Source organism: Lissotriton helveticus, chromosome 5_1, assembly GCF_964261635.1.
Source record: "Lissotriton helveticus chromosome 5_1, aLisHel1.1, whole genome shotgun sequence".
Taxonomy (NCBI): Eukaryota; Metazoa; Chordata; class Amphibia; order Caudata; family Salamandridae; genus Lissotriton; species Lissotriton helveticus.
The window spans coordinates 213202524-213221092 of NC_136065.1; the positions used below are offsets into that span (position 1 = coordinate 213202524).

Below are 18569 nucleotides of genomic sequence, written 5' to 3' on the forward strand. Positions count from 1 at the left end.
GTCGTTGTTTCCGGCGTTGGGGTTGGAGAGCTCTTTCACGATGTTGAAGAGTTCCTTGCAGTTGTGTGCGTTGTTGTCCAGCCGGTCCTTGTATGCATTTTTCTTGGTGGCGCGGATCAGTTGGTGGTGTTTCCTGGTGGCGAGCTCTTTATTAAACTCGCTGAACCTGCGGGCATGGAGGAGGACGTGGACGTAGATATTGGTGTGGTTGTGGACAAAGACATGACTTGATAGAAGGATTTTAAAGAGGGGGTGATTTTGGTTTTTGCAATAGGTGTTTTCTTGACCCAGCCTTTCCCCTTGCCCTTGGTCCCTCTAGTTTTTGCTGGAGTATCGGTGTCAGTTATATTCCCACCCTGCTTACGTTGTTTAATAAATGCTCTGACTTCAGAAATGGGGGGGGGGGGGGATCCAAGAAGGGAGGCTTGACTGAGTTTTCACTGTATTAGATGCTAGATGGGCTGCTTTGGCTCGCAGGGCATATCTGCTTATTTTAGGGGGGAAATACCCTCTTTAATACCATCACTATACTCCATACAATTTAAAGATGACTCCCTCTCCTGAATTGAGGGTACACCCCCTTGACAAGACGCTTGAGAGTTACCGCTCATGAAATTATCTCTCCCAGTCAGCCTTCCCAATACTTATCGTCAGGTAGGTAGTTTATAAAAAAACTGGTGTCCTTGATCTCCTCAACAGGAGCCGGCTTCTTAGGTCCCCCTACCTGCTCACCGTCATCATTGAAACACCGTTCAAACCGGCATCCCGGACATGCTCCTGGACTGGTACTGACTCTTCCTTCCACAAACCGGAGCGATAAGGAAGCAATACCCCGGCGTCTCCGCTCATGCGCGGCCTCTCCCAACCTCCACCTCCAGCTCTGAGCTCCCGACTCAGCTCTGCCACCACCGGCACCACGAACGCCGCAAGTGTTGAGGGCGGCTGGAATTGCCAAACCGTCCCAACACAGAAAGAGCGGGGCACCCCACATGCCACAGAAAACGGGGAAGCAGAAAAAAGGGAAAAGTAGGGTAGGTAAATAAAAATGTAACTTATTCCGGCTTCAATTTCGGCCCCCTATATGGAACCCGAGGGAGTACGTCCGCGGCCGTTAGTCAGCGGCCGCCATATTCCGGAAACTCTGGAGGGGGAAGACATAAAGGAGTTTCTGATTTCCCTATTAAAAAACTGTATTTGCAAAATATTTCCAAATATTGACCTAACATATGAGATTCAAACAGCCCATAGGGATCCTTTCAAGAGGAACCCAGGGAGACAGAAACCCCGGAAAATCCTTGTAAATTTTCTGTCCTATTCAGTTAAGGAAATGATCTTGACCGCTGCACTTAAGGAAGGGAGAATATCTTCTCCATTTTCGGATATGACCCCCTTCACCTTCTCCATCAGATCCGATATCTCACACACTATGGCTACAAGACAGTGGGATTTGGGGAAGAGGGTAGCAGAGTTAAATAGTCTTGGGGCAAAGGCCCAACTGAGGTTTCCTGCCACACTACGTGTGATGTGGAATAATCATATGTGTATAATTCGTGCAACTGAAGAGGTGGGTGCTCTCATTGCTAGGATTCAACACGAAAAGGAGGAAGGGAAGTAGGGGTAGGATTAGAGGTTCAGGAGGGCTCGGTTTCAAGCTCCCAAGTCCCAAGAGCTAAATATTAGCAACATATAACCAGAGGGAGAGGCGCACGAACAGGCTTAGCCTATTGGAAGGGAAGGTTCCTCAGGGGGCAGGGGGTCACAGGGAGGGGGAGGGGTGGATGGGGGGGTCACTGGGTGGGGAGCAGAGGGTGAAAACACAAAAAAGACTCCTCATCTCATCAGTACTTTAAAGAACGCCATAAAATTCAAAGAAGGGGTGCATTAGCTGATGGCAGGTAATACTAAAAACATTTGTTTTATTTCTTGGAATTTGAATGGTTTGAGATGCCCACGTAGGCAAAGGTTGATATTCAAGTACCTAGAACTCTCCCCTGTCCAGGTCTGTCTTTTACAGGAAACGCATCTGACCTCTATTGAATCACAAGCAATTTTTTCAAAAATTCCCTGGATAAACTCTTTTTGTTATTCACAGCAAACGATCAACAGCAGAGGTGTTGCAATTTTTGTTGAAGAAAGGGACATCCTGTGTGGTTAAATCACTACTGACAGACCAAACAGGGAGATGGATTGTGGCCCAGATGGATTTGGGGGATTGGCCTTGACTTGTTGATGATCCCTCATATACAAGTAAATTACAAGATACATTGATGGCAACTCCTCCCTTAATAATAGGAGGTGATTTTAATGTCCGTCTAGCTCCACTTAAAGATAGGTCTAATGTGAGCCATGTAGCAGGGACCCCTCGACCTCACTGGGCCATGAAAAATATGTTACTTGATATGAACTTAGTAGACCTTTGGAGGGCCAAGAAGGGAGATCTCCCAGGATATACTTTTTATAGTAAAACACATTACCATTCATCCAGAATAGATTATGTTTTAGTCAATAGGGAAGTGTTAGATAATCTGTGTGATGTATCTGTCCTACCCAGTCACCTTTCTGATCATGCCCTGGTTATGTTTTCGTATTCTAGGGAAGGCAACGGGCCAACAACTAGATGGACCTTGAACAGATTAATGTTGTCAGATCCTGGTATTGTTCAGTCCATCAGATCTTCTACGTTAGAATTTTTTTCATTTACTTTGGGTTCAACGTCTATAGAGTATGTATGGGATGCTTATGGAGCTAGTTTGAGAGGCACGCTGCATGGTATAATAAGCTCTAAAAATCGAGCCAAGGCTTTGGAACTACATTCCATCGAGAGTAAGATAACTGAACTAGAAATGGAAAGGAATAGTCGTAATCAGGAAAACTGACACAAGTTCAGAAAAACTTGGAGGAGGCTAGGCAGCCGCTTAGGAACTTGTTGGACCAGAAATGTAAGGCACAACGGTTAGCAAAGAACATGGAAAATGTTGATTATGGGGAAAAAGCAGGTGCTTTATTAGCCTGGAAGGTCAGGACCGATTGTTCAAAAAACAACATTAATGAACTAATTAATAACAGCAATGGAGATAAATCTAGCAAAACTGAAGACCTCTCTTTTTTCAGATCTGTATAAGGAAAATTTGGTTCCTTCTCAGGATAAAATATTTTCCTGGATAAGGGACAAATCTTTACCCACTTTAACTGAAGCTAGGAGGGTCTCCCTTGATGCCCCTATAACTAAAGAAGAAATCAGGGATCAAATAAAGAGGTCTAAAAATAATAAAGCCTCCAGTTTGGATGCTCTTCCGAATGACATTTATAAACTTCTTTCGGATTAATTGACCCCGGTACTCCATACTCTATTTAACACAGTTTACAGTTCAACAGGTGTGGTACCAAGATCCTGGAAGGAAGCCACTATTGTTTTGATTTTGAAGCTAGGGAAGTATCCACTAAAGGCTGATTCTTACCGCCGGTTCTCCCTGCTAAATGCCAATTATAAGATCTTTGTTGGCATTCTGGCAGGGAGATTGGTGAAACTGGTTCCGAGTCTGATTAACACCGACCAGAAAGGTTTTATGGTAGGGAGGTTCATTCAGGAACAGACCCAAGTCTTGATTGGGAATATTGACTTGGCTATGGTGAGAGCGGACCAAAAACCAAAAAAGATAAGTCTGCCCTATATGTTTTAATTAAAGGCCCATAAAGAGAGTGGACCCTTTAGCAGTAGTGGCCTTGGGCGCAGCTAAGGCCTTCAACCAGGTCTGTTGGAGGTATCTCTGGGGGGTCCTTGAGGGACTGGGCAGGAGCCCTCTTTTCATCCAGACTTTAAGGAATTGCTACCAGGGAGCCTGCACAAGGATCCTGTTGAATGGCACCCTGACCTCCAGTTTTGACATCCAGAGAGGGACTAGACAGGGGTGCCCTTTATCCCCCCTTTTGTTTAGTATTTACATTGAGCCCTTGGTGCAAGCTATTAGGTTAGATGATTTAATCTGTCCTTTTAAATCATTAAACTATCAGTGTAAAATAGCACTGTATGCTGATGACGTTATTATCTATACCAGCGACCAGGAGGCAACTATCCCATGGCTTGGAAATCTGCTAGAGGAATTTGGCTCAATTTCTGGGTATCTAGCCAATTCCGCTAAAACGAAAGTGATGTGCTGAAACATCGATTATAGGGAAGGCCCCTTTAGTAATGAATTTAAGTATCTGGGTATAAAATTTCTTAAAGACCTGAATAAAATGCCCCTGATTAATCTGGAGCAAACCATAAAGGAAATCGACCACCTCTTCACCAGATGGAGAAATCTCCCCTTGACGATCTATGGGAGGTTCAATCTGGTGAAGATGACTATTCTCCCTAAACTGACGTACCTGTTTGATGCTATTCCCTTAATCTTCCCCAGTAAGAGCATTAGTAAAATCCAGGGAAAAATTGGGAGTTTCATCTGGGGGCATAAAAGTGCCAGGATGTCCTGGAAAAAGCTGAGGAGGAAGCTCTTAAAAGGTGGGTTGGCCCTCCAAAACATCAGTTGGTATCTAATGGCCTTTCAATTTAAGGGTATTAGGATGCTACTGTCTATACTAGAGGATACAACATGGGGTAGGCTCCTGGGTTATATGGCAATGGTCGAGGGGGGAAGTGGAGGTGAAGGCTTTCTATATAAGTTTGGGGCCCCAAGGTACTTTAAACGTGTCCGTCTCAAGGTCCTTAAAGCCACCCTAGAGACATGGCATAAAGTAAGACGTAGATGGGGTATTGGATACTTCTCTGATTTTGCTCCCATATGGGATTCCCCTGGGACCCCACTCTGCCTGAGAGGTAGCTTAGCAATACCAATCAGGAGAGCCGGTGTTAATAAATGGTCTGATCTGTTGGATGTAGATGGAATTTTTCCATGGGAGGTCTTAAGAGCGAAGATAGGCCCCACACTCACTAAGTTCAAGTATCTCCAACTCAAATCATGGTATGAGGCAAAAGTGGGTGAAATATGTGGGAATTGGGAACTACAATAACTACTACAAAATGTCCAGCCAAAAAAGAAACAAATATCCATGTGGTATACAAGGCTTCTTGATGCAGATGATACAGACATTCCACCTCAATCATCGGTTTGGAACCAATCACCGCTTGATCATAATATTGAAGACTTCTTTGAGCCATCTTTCAAATTACTTTATAAATACATCAAACCAGCCAGCTTAGAAAAGAATCATCTCTTTGTACTCAATAGACTCTATTACACCCCGGCCAAGATAGTTAAGTTTGCTCTGCTTCCCCCACCAAAATGCCCTAGATGTAAAACACCAAATGCGGATGACATCCACATCTTTTTTGAATGCTCAGAGTTAAGATCGTATTGGAAAGATGTGGGTATCCCTTATCGGACATTTTTTAAACTAACGCGGACTAATCTTCATCTGGTGTTTTTTGGGGGTAACGACTCTAACAATGGGGTGTTATCTCAGATTCACAGGGGACTGTTGTTATATCTTATACTGCTTGCTCGGAGAGAGATTTGTATAAAGTGGAAAGATCCTATCCCTCGGAATAGAGAGAGCTGGCTTAAAGCCTCATTTGTTATGGCACGTACAGAGCAAGAAGGAAGCAAGGAAACTTTGCTTAGCATTTGGCATCCTTTGCTAAACTGCGGCCGGGATTTGTATTTGGTAACTTTGTTGGAGAGCTGGTCTCCCCTCCTTCGAGTCCTACGATTACACCAAGCCTCCACAACCCGGGGCAGGTCGGCCGACCTAGAAAAAAGTAGTGAGCCGTGAGGCGCCCAGTGTGACGGCTTGTTAAATCTGCAGATGTCTGCTGGTGATATGAGGACAAGAAAAAAAAGAAAGAAATATAAAACAAATGACAACAAATGTCATTGCTGCAAATATAAATGAAGAAAAATGGACGAAAACATACAATTTAAAGACGTGCTTTCACATTATTGGTCGAAAGAAATTGTCTTTTATGTCCGCTTGAGACTGCTTCCTTCAGTGCTCGAAACAAGGGCTCTCTAGAAAACTCCATCTAGATGTAATCAAATACTATAATGCCGTTGCTACCATCTCATGGCTCACATTGGTATTATTATTTGCTAATATACCCTTTATCAGCAGTTTAACACCTTCGATGTTGATGATGGAACCGCTCCGTTATCAGCTGCGGTGGCGCTGTGCTGATGACGGAGCGGTTCCATCATGGCCCGCTCGCCGCGCCTGCGCGGCGCGGATTCCGCGCCTGCGCTGGGCGTTCCATTGAGCGGGCGGGGCCATGACGGAACCGCTCCGTCATGAGCACAGCTCAACCGCGGCTGGTGACGGAGCGGTTCCATCACCAGCATGCGGCCGCCCCGCCCCGTTAGCGCTGCGACGGAATAGCCGCCACAGCGAAGGAGTTAAAAAACTGGTTTAATTAAAAAGAAAACAACAAGGAGACAGAACAAATGCTATAGAAAAAATTCAGAGCCCTATTTCATCAGAGAACACATTTAATGCAAATATACGAAGGAATTGGTAAATTTAAGCAATACAACAAAGCTTGTTGTTAGCTTCACTAATTTAACAAAAAAGCTCCCATCAGGTTAATGTGTTTTAGGTGAATGCATTTTGTTCAGAAAGCGCATTCAAAGGAATTTTACAAAGCTTTTTTAAATTACTTTTATTAGAACAATGGCAATCCTTGCTGTTACTTCAAATCCCGTAGGGTGAACACGGTTGGATCCAAAAACAACCAACTAGACCAAGCAGGAAGAAAAGCAGACAATCCAAAAACAGGTGCAGAAACAAAAGACAAAGATGATGCACTTAAAAAAAACCTACAAAAACAAAAGAGCAAGACTACAAGTAATAGGGCCATGCTCCATGGGAGGGGTCAACACACAAAAAGAGGGACAAATATAACAGATAGAGGCAAGGCTTTTCGAAGGGCACGTAAAGTAACTAATGAAAGGTGATGGGTGGGCTGTAAGCCTACAGGGTAGATACCACGTCTAGAAGAGACAGTGCATGCGTTGCCTAGGCAAGACCTAAAAAGAAGATCTCAAATGGGTTTTATACCACCACCTAAACTGCATCAATGAGTAGGGTCACATTTCTGAAATCTATAGGCAACCGTGTGTCCTTTCTTTTCCCTTCCAAGCATTCCAGCCCTTCGTTGCAACCGTATGTAATGGGAGGTGTGACCAATTTGGCAAAGTGGGCCACTGCTGATAGATGGGCTTAGGACCATGATTTTGACTTCTTCTGTTGGTAAGCCCATTTGATGAATTGCTCCACAGCTCTGGCTGTAGTTTTTGGTGTTACCTAGTGTTTGTAACCCTGTCCCTCACATCAATGTGGCTCTGTTTTTTCATTACGCCTTGCTGAGCTGCACGTGAGGGCGTGTTTAATCAGACCCGACAGGTCCGCTCTCCCAGATCTCACATTGCATCCAGGAAGGGGGTTATCTGTTGTTCTGCCTCTGGTGTTAGCTTCCTGAACCTGCTCATCTTGAATTGAGAGAGTGCACCAGCTTGTGAATTGTCTACCCCTGAGAGATACTGTGCTCTTATGTCCAAATTACTTTCTGGTTGTAACCTGACCAAGTATCTTATCAATCTTAATACGTTGGGGCACCTGGTGGCCCCATTGTTAATTGCATGCACCACCCCCTGATTATCAGACTACAGTGTCAGTTCTTAGTCTCTCCTTCCTGAACCTCAGGGCCACCACTAGAAGGGAAAAAACTCCATAAACGTCATGTTCTTGGTGATGCCTAGTTTCCCCATCTCTTGGGCCATCTGCATGCACACCAGACTTTAACCAGTATTGCCCAAAACCCTGGCTTCCGGCCACATCCATGAAGAGGGCTATTTGTTACCCACCCTTTTCTCCATTTGAGCGGGCTGTTAAATTCCTGCTGTAATGAATGCCACATTACCAAGCCATGTTTTACCATCGCTCCTAGCCTGACATGGTGGTAGTTTTCTCTCAAGCATTCAGTCAGTTGGCTCGGGCACCTCGCAAACACTCGCCATGCTGGGATCACTTATGCAGCAAAGTTTAACTTGCCTATCAACCCTTGGAGCTTCCTCAGTGTTCCTTTCTCCTTGCCACACAGTACCTTTATTTCTGACCTCACTGTGCATACCTGCTCTTCTGGTAACCTGGATGTGCCTGCCATGGATTCGAGCTCAATCCCCAAGAATCCTAGTTTCATTGCTAGGCCGACTGTCTTGTCAGCTGCTAGGGGGACGCTTAAATCTTGGAATGCCCTCAGGGTGCTCTCGTTTGACCTCGACTTCCCCACAAACAGGAAATCATCTAAGCAGGGTAATTTGCCGACCCTAGTGTGCTGTTTGTGTAGGGCCCATTGTAAGACTGTGCTAAAGTGCTCGAAATATGAGCAAGATACTGAGCAGCCAATTAGCATTGCCTTGTCGAAGTAGGCTTGCCCTTCGAACTGCAAACCAAGGAGGTGGTAGCTTTCAGGTTGTAATAGGAGGAGGTGGAAGGCAGACTCAATGTGTTTCGCCACCAGGGAGCCTTTTTCTGTTGCCTTTATCAAGTCTATTGCATCATCGATGATCAAGTAACCCACTGAGCAGGCGTCCGGATAGATCCAGTCCTTCACAGACTCCCCCTCTGGGAATGATAAGTGGTGTATGAGTTGGAATTGGCCAGGTTCTATCTTGGAAATGAGACCCAGTGGAGATATTACTAGTACCCTATGGCCTTTCCCTTTCCAATTTTTTTGACACACTAACTCTGAGTGCTCCTGTGCAGTCTTTAGCGCAGGGTCAGACTGATTTGCATATGGCCATGTCTGAACTGAGGTGGTGGAGTGAGCTAAAGAAGGATGATGGATTAAACCCAAATCAGTTGACTGGGGGTGAGTGTTTGATTTGCTCAAACGCTCCGTCCATCATCCCCTTTGGTATCACTTTGTTCGCGCTAAGTTGGCAGGGTATTCCCAGCGGTGGGTCCCTATCTCACTTTGCCACTGGATTCAAGCTAGCCTGGCTGTTGACAGCTGAAAAGCCAGAAACCGGTCCTAGGATGCTTGTTTCCAGTCCAGGTAAGACATGGCTTGGCAGTTCGGGCTGGACTGTTCCCATGAGGCGCAGTGTCAGACTGATTTGCATATGGCCATGTCTGTACTGGGGTGGTGGAGTGAGCTAAAGGATGATGATGGATTCAACCCAGATCAGTTGCCTGGGGTGAGTGTTTGATTTGCTCCAACGCTCCGTCCATCATCCCCTTTGGTATCACCATGTGCAGTCTTTAGGCTCTTAGCTATATTTTAGGTGAATGGTGCCCTGAAATGGGATCTTGAAGCTCTCCTCGAAGCCCCTTATTATTATGTAACTATTAGCCAGTTTTCTGAGTTTTTGTATATTAAGGAGGGAGCTGGACAGCAGGAAATCGCCCCACTCCGAACAGCCTTCCCTACAATGGTGCCCCTGCTAACCCTTCTTTTTTTGTCTCTGTGACTTTTCCCATGCCGGCACTCTGATGCCCGATGCCCCCCCTCCCCGAAATTGGCATCACATCAGAAATTGCAAGACTGACCCCAGGTGCATTATGTTGACCCATATTTCCAGCATACTGCCACAATACCCTTGTCCGCTGCCGGCCTCCTGTTTGAGTATTGTTTTGCATTGCAAAAGGATCTCTGTTTCTCTTGCCTCCCCCCCTAAAGGGGTTGCTCCAAAAGGGCTGCTCTGCCTTCTCTACCCATGCATTGGCTTCTTGTGCTGCCATCATCTTACGTAGGAACCCAGATTCATCTTCTTTATCCCATTCCATGTTAGGGAGTGTCTACATTTTTAGTCTAAAACCTTTGTCGTATTCTAGCCATGCATCTCCTGAAAATTGCCCTCATTCCTCATATGTCCTTTACTTGTATAGCCATAGCTCCTATGCGCAGTGTGGGAATTTCTCCACAATGATGCATGCCATATTTCTAAATACATTGATCAAATTAACAAAGTTTATTTCTTTCCTTATTCTCCTCCTCTCCTGTACTCCTTTTTTTAGTTGCACGCTGTTAAGCCTAAGTCTTTTACCGGGACCTCTAACAGGTTAAAGATATCTATAAACTCTTTCCTCCATATCCTTTATTTCACTGCTAGGGGAATGAAGCTCGCCAATCCTGTGGCCCTTGCAACCATTGAGGGTTGGTCTGGTGTGTAAGTCTCTGAGGCTGGGTTTCTTGCTCTTTGACCCCTGCCCCCTTCATGTTTCCAAGAGTAATGTGGTCCCATTGTAGTTGTTGTGCTCATGCTCTGTATTCTCTGCTCTTGGGGGTCCAGCCTTGACACGCTGGATATCCCTGGTATTGGAATTGGAATTGAAAGGTTCTTATATAGCGCATGGCTACTCGGAAGCATCCCAGCGCTTAAAGAAAGCTGAAAGTTGATGCAGAGACTAGGAAAAAGAGAAGGATGGTTTATGGCCTGGGAAACAATGATGTTTTTAGTTGTTTTCGGAACATCAGAAGGCTGGGTTCTAGACGGAGTGATAATGGTAGGGCGTTCCATAGTTTTGCTGCATTTCGGGAGAAAAGGCGGTCCCCAGACCGGACCTTATTGGTCCTGGGCGTTATGAGGAGGTTCTGATGGTTGGACCGAAGGTGCCTGGTTGGAATGTATGGTCTAATCATATCCTTCAAAATGGGGGGGCCGTTCCCCTGAAGTGTTTTGTGGACCAGGCAAAGGGTCTTGAAATGGATTCGCTCCTTTATTGGGAGCCAGTGTAAGGCCCTTAATGCAGGGGCTGCGGTGATACGACGGCTGGTTCCGGTAAGTAGCCTTGCTGCAGAGTTTTGAGCTATCTGCAGTTGACGGATAACTGAGGTGGGGGCTCCTAAGTAGAGAGCATTCCCATAGTCCAGCCTAGATAGAATGAGGGACTGGACTATGGTTTTCTTCGCGGTTTCCGGCAACTGGGGGAGAATTTTCCGGATTGTTTTTATTAGACCGAAGCACGTAGCCACTGTCTTTTTCGCCTGAGTTTTGAAGGAGAGCTCTGTGTCGAGCCAGAACCCTAGGCTTTTTATCTCCGTTTTGGGGGTGGGCCCGGGTCCCATGCAGGGAGGCCACATGGAGGGGGTGTTAAAGGAGGCCTTTCTTCCGAGCAACATCAGCTCCGTTTTTCCTCCATTCAGTTTTAATTGGGAGGCATCCATCCATCCTGCGACTTCAACCAGGCAGCTACAGAGATTGTTTTGAGGGGAGTCTGCCTGGGTGAGTGAGACTACTAGCTGGGTATCGTCAGCGTAGCTCACCAATTGGATTCCGAAAGGGGCTACTACCTCTGCCAAAGGTGCCATGTACACATTAAACAGTGTGGGGCTGAGGGAAGAACCCTGTGGCACCCCACACTGTAATGGTATTGGGAGGGAGCAGTTGGTGTCTGAGAAGACTTTAAAGAATCTGTTACTGAGAAAAGATTCAAGCCATGCGAGAGCTTTGCCTGTAACTCCAATTCTCTCTAGGCGGGCGAGTAGGACACGGTGATTAACCGTGTCGAAGGCGGCGCTGAGGTCCAGGAGGATAATGGCCGCACTGCCACCTGCGTCCAGAATCCTCCTGGATACCTCAACCACCCTCAGCAAGGCTGTTTCCGTTCCCTGTCCCTTTCGGAAGCCTGTTTGTGTAGGATGGAGCAGGTTTTGAGACTCCAAGTATGATGCCAGTTGTTTGTTGACCCACTTTTCAGCCAGCTTGCTAATGCCGGGGAGGAGGGAAATGGGACGGTAATTAGAAAAATCTTCAGGGTTGAGGTTTGGTTTTTTTAACAAGGCCTTTACCATGGCTAGTTTCCAATCTTGAGGGACTATCCCAGAGTCCAAGGAGATGTTAACAAGATCAATGATGTTTCTACTGACATGGGGAAGGACCAGTTTCAAGATGGACATAAGAGCGGGATCAAGAGGGGAACCACTCTTTATGGAGTTGAAAAGGGAGGGGAAAAGTTCATCACTGAGGGGGTGAAAAGATGCTAAACGGGGTGAGGTGGAATTGGTATCGTCCCTCGATGGGTGGTTGGGCTCTACTTCTGGGGGTGGGGGGAGGGAAAGTAGAATTTTTTCGATTTTCGTGGCAAAGAAATTTGCTAATTCATTGCAACGAACACCGGATTCTTCCGGGGAAAAAACGGATGTAGGGGGGTCAGGGGCCTTGATCAACGTTTTTACAATTTGAAACATTTCTCTCGGAGCATTGGCGGATTTCTCAACTTTTTCGGCATAAAAGGTGGATTTGGCTTCGTGGGGGGCCCTCTTGTATTTCTTGATAGTGAGTTTGTACTTGATTTTTTTCTCCTCATCGAAAAGTTTCCGCCATTGTCTTTCTTCTCGTTTACACTCCTGTTTAAGGAGTCTCAGCTCTGGATTGAACCAGGGCTGTTTATTCGGACCTTTTTTCTTAGCGATGCGTGTTTTAGGAAGCACACTGTCTAATGATTGTTCTATCCATTGATTAAAATCAGTGTTGGCTTTGTCGATATTTTGACCATTTATGGGTTCGTTCTGTTTCAACGAGTCTATCCAATCATTAGGCTCTAACTTTGTCCAGCGCCTGCCTAGAATTTTATGAAGGGGTTGATTGGTACAAGGTCTGTTAATTTTCCATAGGAATGGTACTACCATATGGTCTGACCAGGGGATAGAATAAGGTGCGGATGTGGACAGATTCGCGACATTGGAGAAAATTGGGTCCAAAAGATTGCCCTTGGAATGAGTGGGGTGTTGAACAATCAAGTTGAATTGGCATGCGGCTAAGTCTTTAGTTAATTCCATAGCGATAGTGTCCGAAGGGTTATTAAAATGGAGATTCAAGTCTCCTAATAATATAAAATTAGATACCTTAGTGGCCGAGTCCAGAATGGTTTCGGTTAGTCCTTCTATGAATTGGCCAATCAGGCCGGGGGGGCGATAGATTAAAAGTCCGGAGATAGATTGTTCAGGAGAGTGAGAGATGGAGAATAATGTGCTCTCACAATCTTGGATAGACGTGTTAGTCAGGCGACAGGTTAGGTGTTCCCTATACAAAATGGCGATCCCTCCGCCAACTTTAATTTCTCGGTCTTTATGTTGGATCAGGTATCCAGCGGGTAGGGCCTGTGTGATATCGGGGCCAGAGGACGGGCCAAGCCACGTTTCTGTTAAAAACAGAACATCCACGTTTAGATCTTCAATCAGAAGAGCTATTTCTGTGGCGTGCCTTGGTAAAGAGCGGCAATTAACTAGTGCCATCTTTAGAACAGTGTCTGCTGTCTTCTTTTCTTGTACTGGCGTAGTTTTGGTGACGGCCTCGGTGGAACTGAAAGTGCAGTTATTACAAGAGGAGGGCCCGAGGCCAAGGTCGATCGAATGGCTGCAAGATGATGGAAGCGTCCGCATAAGCGTAAGTAACTGTGAGAGGGAGTATGATATAGGACCTGAGGAAATAACAACAGGAGATTTTGGCCCTGAGCCCGACTGTGCGCGAACGGGCGCAAACGGGCATGACTCTGGCACGACTCCGGCGCAGATCCGGCGCGCCCGCTGACCGCGTCCGCTGCGCGGAGTCATCCCTGCCCGTTTTTATAGTGTTGGGAATCGCGTCACGAAGTGAGACCGACCCAAGATGGCCGCCAAAACCGGTGCTCTGCTCTCGGCATCAATACTCGGCCGAGAGCAGGTCCGGATCAAGGATAACGGGGGAAACAGGGGTCTGAGGCGCCACTGAGCGCAAGGGAAGTCACAGGGGGGTCATGAAACAGCTATTCCGGTCAGGTGTAACAATTGAGCAAATACACAATTTTAATTTTTAAAATCAATTAAAACAGTAGAAGGGTAAGAGACCTCCCGGCTTCCGCCTCAGGAGGGTGAAAGTGCGTGCAAGTAGGAGTTACTGGCACTCTCCCTACGCGTCCCTTTTATAGTGCTGGGAATCGCGTCACGAAGTGAGACCGACCCAAGATGGCCGCCAAAACCGGTGCTCTGCTCTCGGCGTCAATACTCGGCCGAGAGCAGGTCCGGATCAAGGATAACGGGGGAAACAGGGGTCTGAGGCGCCACTGAGCGCAAGGGAAGTCACAGGGGGGTCATGAAACACCTATTCCGGTCAGGTGTAACAATTGAGCAAATACACAATTTTAATTTTTAAAATCAATTAAAACAGTAGAAGGGTAAGAGACCTCCCGGCTTCCGCCTCAGGAGGGTGAAAGTGCATGCAAGTAGGAGTTCTGGTCAGGTGTCCCCCAATATGGTGGGACTCTCTGTCCCTCCTGCCTGCTTATGGTAGAGAGGCCTTAAACTCTTGGGTACCATGGGGGCTCTGCTACCCCTACTCCAGTGTTGGCACTCCCTGCCTTGTGTGTGCAGACTCATTGATTTTCCCCTCTCTTCTTTGCCCTTGCACATTCCCTGAGCCAATAAACAACAATGATGGAAATGATTTTAAACACTATTTCACCGTCGCAGTTATATGCTCACCATTTGCTGCTTTGTTGGTGGCCCCTTTGGTGGATCTTGCTGTCACCATGTTGGATGCAGGCAGCAAGTCATTGACTTCTTGCCCTTCTTATCATGTACCTTCTTTGTCCCTCTGCTTGTGTTACTTTGATGTTTCTTGGGTTCTTGCCTCTGGTCCTGCTCGTCGCTTAGCTCTTCTGTGCCTCCTCTGGCGACTGAGGACCCATTGTCTTGCTGGCTGCTGGACCCCTCACCCGGGACTTTGCCCAAATGTCGAAGCAGCAAGTCTTTACTATGCTTGGCTGCTGCTGCTCTCGCCATGCTTAGCATTTCCTCCATCTCGCCTGTAAGCCCATTGCATCTTGGTCCCCCATCCATAAGACCATGCAGGGACTAGTCTTCTCTGTTTGTCTGTATTTTAGGGTTGAGTCAAGTCACCTGCAGGATATCTGCGGGTGTAATTAACTGGGTTGCATCGACTTTGGGCTGTCACTTATTTAAGCAGTGTCTGGTTTCGTTTAGTTTCTGCATGGGCGAGAGAGGGGTTCTGATTCACACTGCTCTTGGTGAGCTGTCCCTAGCCCCTGGTGATCTCTTTCGTCTGGTTGTGATGGCGCTGGTTGGTTTGTCCCTTTGAGAGATATAGGCTGCCTAAGAAAAGGATGAAAGCAAAAAGATTGCACTTGCTGTTTTTTTAATGTACTCAAATTCAGTTCTCCAGAGGTGGAGAAGGGGTTATCTAGGTTTTGCATCTCTTATGAGCAGTCCCTAGCTCCTTATCTTGCTGCAGCAGAGTTATGCATAAGATTGGTGATGTCCCATAATATGAGGAGCTTGACTAATGCATGCTAGGCTGTGAGTCGTAAAAATGTCAGCTCTCAGTAAGATTGCTGGTTGCAGCCTGTACTCGCCTTAAGCTCAAATTCGCCACTTCTCTGAAGCTTCTCGATTGATAGTCACCATGGGCAACCAAAAGGAGACCCGGATGCGGGGTTCTGGCAGTAAAATCTGTTGTGCAAATGTGCTTGAGGGCGTTAAGGTCAGACCATTACATGCAGCAAAAAAACTCACTTTGGGCTGGCTCTGCTGCCTCACCCGTCCCTTAAGCGCACCGGCATAAATCAGTCATTGGTCAGCGCCTTTCCCTTTAAACACACACCTCCAGCCTAGTCGCCATAATACCAGTCTGGTCATAGTGCACTCTATAAATAATATAAATAAATAAACAAATAAATAAATAAATACTTTCTCTCGGAGCAGGGGTGGGGCTTAACAGAGCACTCTCCGGATGCTCGCGCTCACCATTGTTTGATGTCCCTGCCAGCGGTGGCGAGTCCTGATGGTCTGATGCAGAGTTACTGGACCTGGGCTCCCGCTCACCACTGATGGCGGTCCTTGGAAGTCCTGGGCCGTGGCAGTGAGTCCTGTTCCCTTCCTTTGTTCTACGTGCCGCAGTGGTGCTATACCATCACTCTGTCGGATCACGGGAACTTCCTCACTCTCTCTTTGGGCTGCCGTACACGTCCGGCCAGCTGTATCAGTCCCGGAATGGTGACCGTGGGGGCTACACTCTCCCAGGGATACTGTGCTCCTCCGTGGACTATAGTTCATAGTGCCAACATCGGCCCAGACCCCAACCTGCTCATGACAACTTCCCAAATAACAGACACCACACAATGTTTTTTGTTGGAGAAAGTTGTTGCAGCTTTATTTGCATAAACATTATGCCAACATGTTGGGTTATCCTACGGGCGATCCAGGGTCAGGCCGCCCCTCGCGACCTGCCCACCTGATGAGCCATAAACCCCCCGTGGTGCTATCCGCGGGGGCTTTATCAATATTAGGGGAAGGTCTAACCCCTTCCCCGGCAAACCTCCAGTCCACCCCTTACTCACGCCCCTCCCCCTACGGGGGGGGCTGAGCGTTGCAGGCAACCCCCGGTTGCTCAGGTCCACAACCGCCCGAAGGACTAACGGGGCGCCGTCACTCCTCCAGGATCCCACCCAGGATCTCCCTGGGGATCATTTGCTCTCACACCCTTCCTGTGCTCCTGTAGAGGGTACCCTTCTGCACCTTCCTGCATTGGATCTGGGTGTGGCCGCCGCCGCCCCAGAGCCCCCCACCTTCTAGAGTTCTTTCTTTACGACCTGCTGCTACTAGTGCTTCCGCTGAATCTATCAGAATGAGGGCCATCTTCACTTCTGATAGGTGTATAACATATTCATCAAAGCACCCTGTGCATTCTGCATGAAGCAACCCCTATCTTGTGCTCCGCACCGGTGCTAACTGGGACGCCATAGCCGATCTTGGCGCGGTCCCCCCTGGGGTGCTTAACTACATGAGGCCGGGGATTTGGGTGCGCCTCTGGGCCTGACGCTGCGGCCTGTGCGGTGCCCGGCCAGAGCCTGCGGGGCCTGAGGGGGAAGGCCGGATGGCCCTCTGGACCCGTGCTGCCGACCGGCCCTGCTGAGCGGCTGTGCCCTCCTTCCCTGGAGCTAATGTGGACGATGGTGGTGGCAGCGGAGAACTGGTGGTGATCGAGGCCCCGGGCGGGGCCGCGGCTCGAGGTGGCGGACTGAGAGGAGGCGCGGGATGCGGTGACCTCAACGCCTATGCCGACAGCTGCAAAGACGAGGTACCCGACTGCCCTGCGGTGCTGCCCACCGCCATCGGTACATAGAGGAAGCGGAGTGTTGCCTGGGATCGGGCGGCGGCCCCCACACACTGCCGCCACTTGGGACCCTAGATCGAGGCGCTGGGCCTGGGGATGCGGCCTGTCTGGCACGCTGCTGAGCCCTGAGAGGTCTGGGGGCACGGACTGAATGATATCCCCCCTCCACTCCACTGATCGACAACAGACGCGGCGCTCCCATCCTGTGACGTGGCGTGGACTTTGCCTCTTGACGCCGAGGGGGACAGACGCCGGAGGGGGAAAGTGGGACACTACGGCTGAGTGCCACTCGGAGCGCACTACACTTCGAGAGCTGCGGAGAACGGGGGCTCGAAGGCCCAAAGCACGAGCGGAACCGCCAACGGCGGGAGAGAGTCTGCCCACCTCCTGGCACCATAAGATAGCGCTACTGGGTGCTGGGGCCCCACCGCTCCGCGCCTGGAGAGACGCCGCGCCACGGGAAGCCCTGGAGAGGAGGAAATCTGCGAGTGGGCCACGGGAGCTTCTGAAGGTGAACTGGGGGCCCCCCTAGAGACAGTTATCCATCTGCACCCCGCCTCATGCCACGGACTCGGGGGGTTGCCGCGACGAGGAGGCCATCGCAGAATAACAACGCTGCCCGCGACTGCACGGGCGCTCGTTCTCCGAGTGCTGCGGAGGGGGCAACCCGCACCGGCTGCCGCAGAGGCCTGATAACTCGCCGGAGCCTCTGTGGTGCACCTTCATCGCTTGCCCTGCCCCGATACACATCCCAGTGTGGGCATTGATGATAGAACTGGCACGCGAGCGCTACCTGACACTAATGTAGCCCACGCCTGAAATCTGGAGCTGCACTTTGGGACACCCCCCTTCGGCCATTGCGAGGTGCCCCCGCTGCCTGCCCTGCTCATCTGTGCATCTGCGGGTGGACGCTGGTGCTAACGATACCTCCACGGCCACGGAACCGTGTGAACTGTGGGGTGCCACTGCCATTGCCGCCACCTTAGACCCGGACTGTACTTGAGGCCGCCGACCTCCCAGAATCCTGCATACTGGTCACCTGGAGCTACGTTTTGCACTGTCCCACTTGTGTGCAAGCATTCCATAGTCGCCGCGCCTGGCCCATGTCTGGAGGGGTGAAGACACGGACCGGTACCGGAGGCGCGACGATAAAGGGGAAGATATCCAAGGCGGCATCTAAGATGGATGATGAACAAGTGACGTCCAAACTGGACCATGTGCTGGCCGTCATGGAGCGGCTGGAAGAATCCCTACAACAGACTCGCACCTCCACGGAGACCAAGATTGACAGAGTGGCGATTGACTTGACCCACCTCAGAGCCGACCATAAGAAGCTACAAGACCGCACTTCGACCTTGGAGGAGGCGGTGACGGCGCTGAAACCCACGGTGAGCCAGGCAGACAAACATATCCGGGACCTGCTCAACCGGGTGGAATTTTTAGAGGAACGTGCTGAGGACGCAG

At 48.7% G+C, this 18569-nt stretch overlaps 1 long non-coding RNA gene across 2 annotated transcripts in view; it reads right to left on the minus strand.

Moving 5' to 3' along the window:
- LOC144753051 (uncharacterized) overlaps positions 1-18569 on the minus strand; it is an 85423-nt gene that overhangs the window by 50524 nt on the left and 16330 nt on the right. Inside the window, exon 1 of one of the 2 annotated variants that reach the window (XR_013594182.1) lies at positions 14456-14542. The exons of the other annotated variant lie outside the window; for it this stretch is intronic. This is a non-coding gene — a long non-coding RNA (uncharacterized LOC144753051). Of the gene's footprint in view, positions 1-14455; positions 14543-18569 lie in introns of those variants that run through there. 2 annotated transcript variants of the gene reach the window in all.